This window comes from Lontra canadensis, unplaced genomic scaffold, assembly GCF_010015895.1.
Source record: "Lontra canadensis isolate GAN:19392208 unplaced genomic scaffold, GSC_riverotter_1.0 scaffold17, whole genome shotgun sequence".
Classification (NCBI taxonomy): domain Eukaryota; kingdom Metazoa; phylum Chordata; class Mammalia; order Carnivora; family Mustelidae; genus Lontra; species Lontra canadensis.
In genome coordinates, this window is record NW_022631011.1 from 18870488 (window position 1) to 18876622 (window position 6135).

Genomic DNA, 6135 nt, shown 5'->3' on the forward strand with positions numbered 1-6135 from the left:
TGAAACAATAGTTGGCTTCTATTCTTTGGAAAGCCAGTTGAAGACTTCAAATGGAGGGGGGGTGGCGGAGAAATACCAGCTGAAATTTAACCTGAGGGCCCTCATCCTTTCCTAATTAGTTAGAGAACTGCCTGATCCTATGGAAATAGTCCACCAGCTACAGATTCTTCCACCGCCTCTTAAAAATCTATCAGAGGCTTGAATAAACAGATAAGTTACAACACAGGAAATCATTAGAGTAGCGTCTACCACCTGTAACAATAGCCTTCTACAGGTGTGCAGGAATCTACTTTTCCCCATACATTTTATTTTTTTCCCATAAATTTTAATTAGTATGAGTTTCTTCGAAATTAAAATGATCTTAGCCCTTAATTTGAAAAGTATGTAAATCTACAACCCCAACCATTTACTACAAAACCCCTTTGCACATGCTTTGACCTATGTTAGATTCAGAGGGCTCGATCCCACTGTAGTTCACATGACTCCAATTTCATCCTCTCTCTCTCTGTGTCTCTACCGCCCTCTCCCTCCCCACCCCTGGTTTCTCTTTCTCCTTCACTCTGAGCGTGAAACCCAGTATTTCATCACTCCTCTCAATCCATCTATCAGATTGTGCTTTTCAGAATAAGGAACAGACAGTACAGGTATTAAATTATCCTGTTGACCAACAGGACTGAAAAAAGCCAGAGAAACACTGCTTATGCATTCCATTCAAACTCTGAGACTTCACTCAAAAAGCCTGTTCTGGAAGTTAAAGACCAAATACTTGTCAAAGACACTTCACATTAGATGGAAAAGAAGGAAGACCAGTAAGGACAGTTAATTAAATCCAGCCTGAAGAGGCCTTAAAGGATCATGTAAAGGTCTGCAATTTGAGTGATCTATTTGATGCATCTGGTTTGTTTATTAATAGTAATGGGCAACTGGATTGGAAAGAGGAAGTGGTGTGTTGCTGGTGGCCCTAAAATGTAAATATTTCATCCACTATTGCTTTTTATTTGAAATGACACTGTATTATTTAAAATATTGTCCTAATGTCATTCTCAAATATGTGGTCTCTTAATACATAGGAATACCAGAAAATTTGAAATTCTGTTAAGTAGATTGCATATTCATGAAAATAATTCAGTTGTAGCTCTTACTTTATGCAGAGTAGATGTATTTCTATAATAGAACATTGACCTATATAATCTTTTCCCTACAGTCACTGTAATTTCAAAATCTGACTTAGTTCCCATTGCCCCAGAAGGGAGTACTATATCCACACCCCCAAACCCTTCCAATGGCTTTCTGCCTCTGTGTTAACCATGCTCCACCCCCTACCCACACCCACACCCGCCTCTTGGAACTTGACTTCCCAGCGAAGTTAGTCACGTGATGCATCAAAATGATTTCGGCACACTAAGAGCATTTGTGTTAATAGGAAAAATACATAAAGGCAGTAACTTAACCAAAAATCCAAACCACCAACAGAATAGTAGGATGGCATCTAGATGGTATTTCATGGGGCCAGTGGACGAGCCCCATGACCATGCAGGCCACCAGATCACTCATTTCTCAAATTCTCACCCCAAAGTGTAAACATTTTTTTCTTACATGTCACTGTTCTCCGTGTATGCTGTATCTCCCTGTGTGATCTCGTCCACCGATGGCTTTCCCACCACCTTCAGGGACATCTTCTCCCAGAGCCCCAAGCAGGGTAGCCAGCTCTGAGGACACAGGAACAAGCAAGACATGATCCTGCCATCTGACTTGGAGTTAAGCAAGTGAGTAAGATGTAATCTTAATTTTAAGTAATCTTACTGAAATGATTTATTTTAGTCTATTCGGTCATAAGCAAGGATAGATGTAGAGTTTGCAAAATATTTCCATTGGACCACACAGAACTATTTTTTTAACCTCTAGCCCTTTCTTTCCTTAAATTTCCTATCTCAGTTCAGGATGCTACCTCCAGTCGAAACAAGGAATCCACTGCTCACCTCCATCCCCCACTTGGGTTGGTTACCAAATTCGACATAAAGTATCTTTTAAATGTTTCTCAACCCAGCCTCTTCCTCTCCATCCCTACTACCACTTCTCAATGTCATATTAGCAACTCTTCCCTCCTATGTGGACTCTTTCCATAAGATCTTAATTGGGTTTTCTGCTGGGAATTGGAAGTGTTGTTCCTGCAATGCACCTCCCTCCCCCGCCCAGGTGCAGCCTGCTCACGCACCTGTTAAAAGCCTCCCCATGATTTCTCATTGCTTTCAGAATCATCTCACCGCCTAAGTGTGGCATCCAAGGCCCTCCCTGATCTAACTCTGCCTACCTCTCCACCTCATTTGTGGCCGTCTCCAGCCGCCTGCATAATGCTTTCAACTCCCCTATGTGTTGTGTTAAGTCTCCCTGCTTTGGAATATATTTATCCTCTTATTTTCATAATGACCTGCCACTCATCCTTTAAGACACCCTTTATCTATCACTGCTTTCCCATATACCCCTTAGCTGGGTGAAACTTCTCTGTGGTCCTAAAGCACCCTGTTTGTACCTTTATTATTGCACTTACCATATGATATTGAAAAATCTATTTTACAGGGCACCTAGGTGACTCAGTCAGTTAAGTAGCTGTCTCTAGATTTCAGCTCAGGTCATGATCTCGGCGTTCTGCAATTGAGCCCCACATTGGGCTCCATGCTCAGCTGGCAGTCTGCTTGAGAATTCTCTCTCTCTCTCTCTCTCTCTCCCTCTGCCTCTCCCCCTGCTCTTACTCTGTCTCTAAAGTAAGTAAGTAAATCTTAAGAAAAAAAAATCTATTTACATGTCTACCTCAAATGGGCAAACTTAAGATCTTTGGTGGGGGAACTCTGACTTATTTATATTTACGTCACCCCTAGTAGGTGCTAAAGAAATGCTTGCTGATGACAGATAAAGTAAACAAATGAAATCTATTATTCCTAGAACAGGGCAGAGTATGGGTTTTATGTTACTAAGCCCATCATTTGGAGAGCTTATTAGTACTCATAAACACTAGATTAAATGAAAATATATCTGAAGTAACTGACATATGATAGGGAATTGATTATTAGTAATATTAAATGAAATTAAATATTAAATATTAGTAATATTAAATCCCTCAAGCACTAGGGGTTATTAAATGTTTATTTGCCCCATTAAAAGTCCAGGTGGACTTCCACATTTGACCGATATGGAATGATGGATATACTTTCCCACCTGAAACAACTGAAAAACTAAACAAAATATATGAAACAATGGCTTTCAAAAGATTGGACATCACGCAAGAGAGGACAGTGATCCGTAAAATTGCCCTGGCTAGCTACCTTGAGGAAGTTTCCAGACATGGTGCAGGGAAGAGTCATCCAGGCAGAAGCCAGGGCTTCCTTTAGTTAAGAGAGACAGAGCTGACAGTCTGTGGAAGCAAAGGCATCGAGGGAAGGGTAATGGAGAGGAGAGAGCTGCATATGCAAGAAGAGCGATGAGTTGAAGAGGGTCTTCCTAGAGTCTTCATCTCAGTACTGAGCAGTGCATGTGTCTGAGGAATTTCCAAGGCTAGGCAAAGAACTATGGAGAAAGACAGAAAATCTGTTGCTCAGACAGAGCCAGTAACAACTCCTGCTCCCATCAGCCAGAGTGGAAAACTTTATAATTAAAGGAGCGTTGGCTAGAACACTGAGAATGCCTCAGTGGTAGGGAAATATTAGCCCTAGACTAAACATAGCTCTGATCTCACCTAACAAAGCTTAAAAGTAAATCCCAAAGGGATCAAACTATTTCCGAGTAACTCAACCTCAAGCTAAAATAAAGTTCAAGAATATTTATAGAAATACAAATATAACCAGCACCCAACAAGGTAAAATCCACCATATCTGACATCTAATATAAAATTACCAGGCATGCTAAGAAGCAGGAAAATACGACCCATAGTAAGAAGAAAAATAAACCAATCTAAACCAATCTAGAAATTATAGAGGTGACAGAATTAGTTGACAAAGACATGAAAACAGTTACTTATTTTTTTTAAGTTATCAGTCTATATCCCATACATTCAAGGAGCTAAAGACCGAACATGTTATCTTGCAACATGAAAAATATGAAAAGGAACAACATAAAATTTCTAGAAATGAAAATTATAATGTCTGAAAAATATTCCTGTCAGGATTGACAGCAGATTACACATTAGAGAAGAAAAAATTAGTGAACTTGAAGATATAGCAATAGAAACTACCCAAAATGAAACACAGATTTCTTTAAAAGGCTGAAACAAGGTGAACAGAGCATCACTGAGCTAGCAGACAACTGCATGTAATTGACGTCTCTCTCAAGGAGGGTGTGTGTGTGTTGCGGGGGGCGGGGGGTCACAAAATACCTGAATAAATAATGGTTGAATATTTTCCAAACTTGAAGATGACCATCAACCCACAGATCCAAGGAGCTCAATGAACTCTGAGCAAAAGAAACTTGAAGAAAAACATACCAAAGCACATCACAATCAAAGTGCTTAAAAAACAGTGATAGAGAAAACACATTTCAAAAGTAGCCTTGGGGAGAAAGAGCCAATATAAATGGAGGAAGAAAGATAAAGAAGCTAGAAAATGTCTTGTCAGAAACAGTACAAGCCAGAAGGCACTGAAGCAACAACTTTAAAGTACTGAGAGACAAAAACTCAGCTTACATTTCTATACCCAATAAAAATATCTTTCAAAAACAATGGCAAAACAAAGACTTTTCCCAACATACAAAGGCTGAAAGATTCCATCACCCACAGATCTCTCTGAAAATGTTGAAGAAAGTCCTTCAGGTAAACAGAAAATGATACCAGAGGGAAACGTGAGTCTGTACAAAGAACGAAGAGCACTGGAAATGACAACTACACCAGTAAACATAAAAGGCTTTATTCCTTATTAGTTAAATATTTTTAAAGGATAATTAATTGTTTAAAGTCACCAATAACACTACATTGTGGATTTATAGTATATGTAGAAGTAAAATGTATGACAACAATAGCACAAGGAAGGGAGACCAAGGCATAAGGTTCTCATACTCTACATCAAGTGATACGATGTCACTCGAAGTCAGGCTGTGATATGTTAAAATGATACTATATCCACTCAAGCAGCCACTAAAATAATGTGATGGAGTTACACCTGAAAAGCCATCAGGGATAAAATGAAATCATAAAAAACCTCATTTGATCCAAATGAAGGCAGAAAAAGTAGAAAAGTAAACAAAGCAGATGAAATCAGTAAAAAATAGCACTCAACTAGAAATAAATCAAGCCATATCAATAATCACATTTAATGTAAATGGCCTAATACCTCAATTAAGAGACAAATGTCAGACCAGATAAAAATGTAACACTTTATAACATATACTGCCTACAAAAAACCCACTTTGGGGACACCTGGGTAGCTCAGTCAGTGAAGTGTCTGTCTTTGGCTCAAGTCATGATCCCAGGGTCCAGGGATCAAGTCCCTTGTTGGGCTCTTTGCTCAGTGGAGAGCCTGCTTCTCCTTCTTACTGCTCCCCCTGCTTGTGCTTGCTTGCTCTCTCTCTCTCTCTCTCTCGGACAAATAAAATCTTTAAAAAAAATTAAGGGCAACCCCTTCAGGTCCTCTCCCTCCTTGGGAGCTTTGTACTATCACTTTGCTATCACTCAATAAACCTTGCTTTGCTGCCCACAAAACAAAACAAACAAAACAAAAAAACCCACTTTCTATTTTAAAAAATAGGTTAAAAGTAAAAGAATGGAAAAAGATACACTATAGTAATACCAATCCAGCTAATACACAGATAGATAGAGTTGCTATATTAATATTGGGCAAAGTAGATTTGGAGGCAAAGAATAATACCCATGATAAAAAGTTGATTTCATAATTATAAAGGGGTCAAGAAAACATACTCCTAGGCATTTTTTTTTGCACATAATAACAGAGCAATAGAATAGTATAGAATAGAATTGAGTAGAATAGAATAAAGGAACTATGAACTGATAGAATTGCAAGGGGATAGAGGCAAATGGCAATTATTGTCAGAGATTTCAACACGGCTCTCTCAAGAATTGATAGAGAAAGTAGATAGAAAATCAGGAAAGGCGCAGATCATTTGAACAACCTTAATAACATGAAATGGAAATGA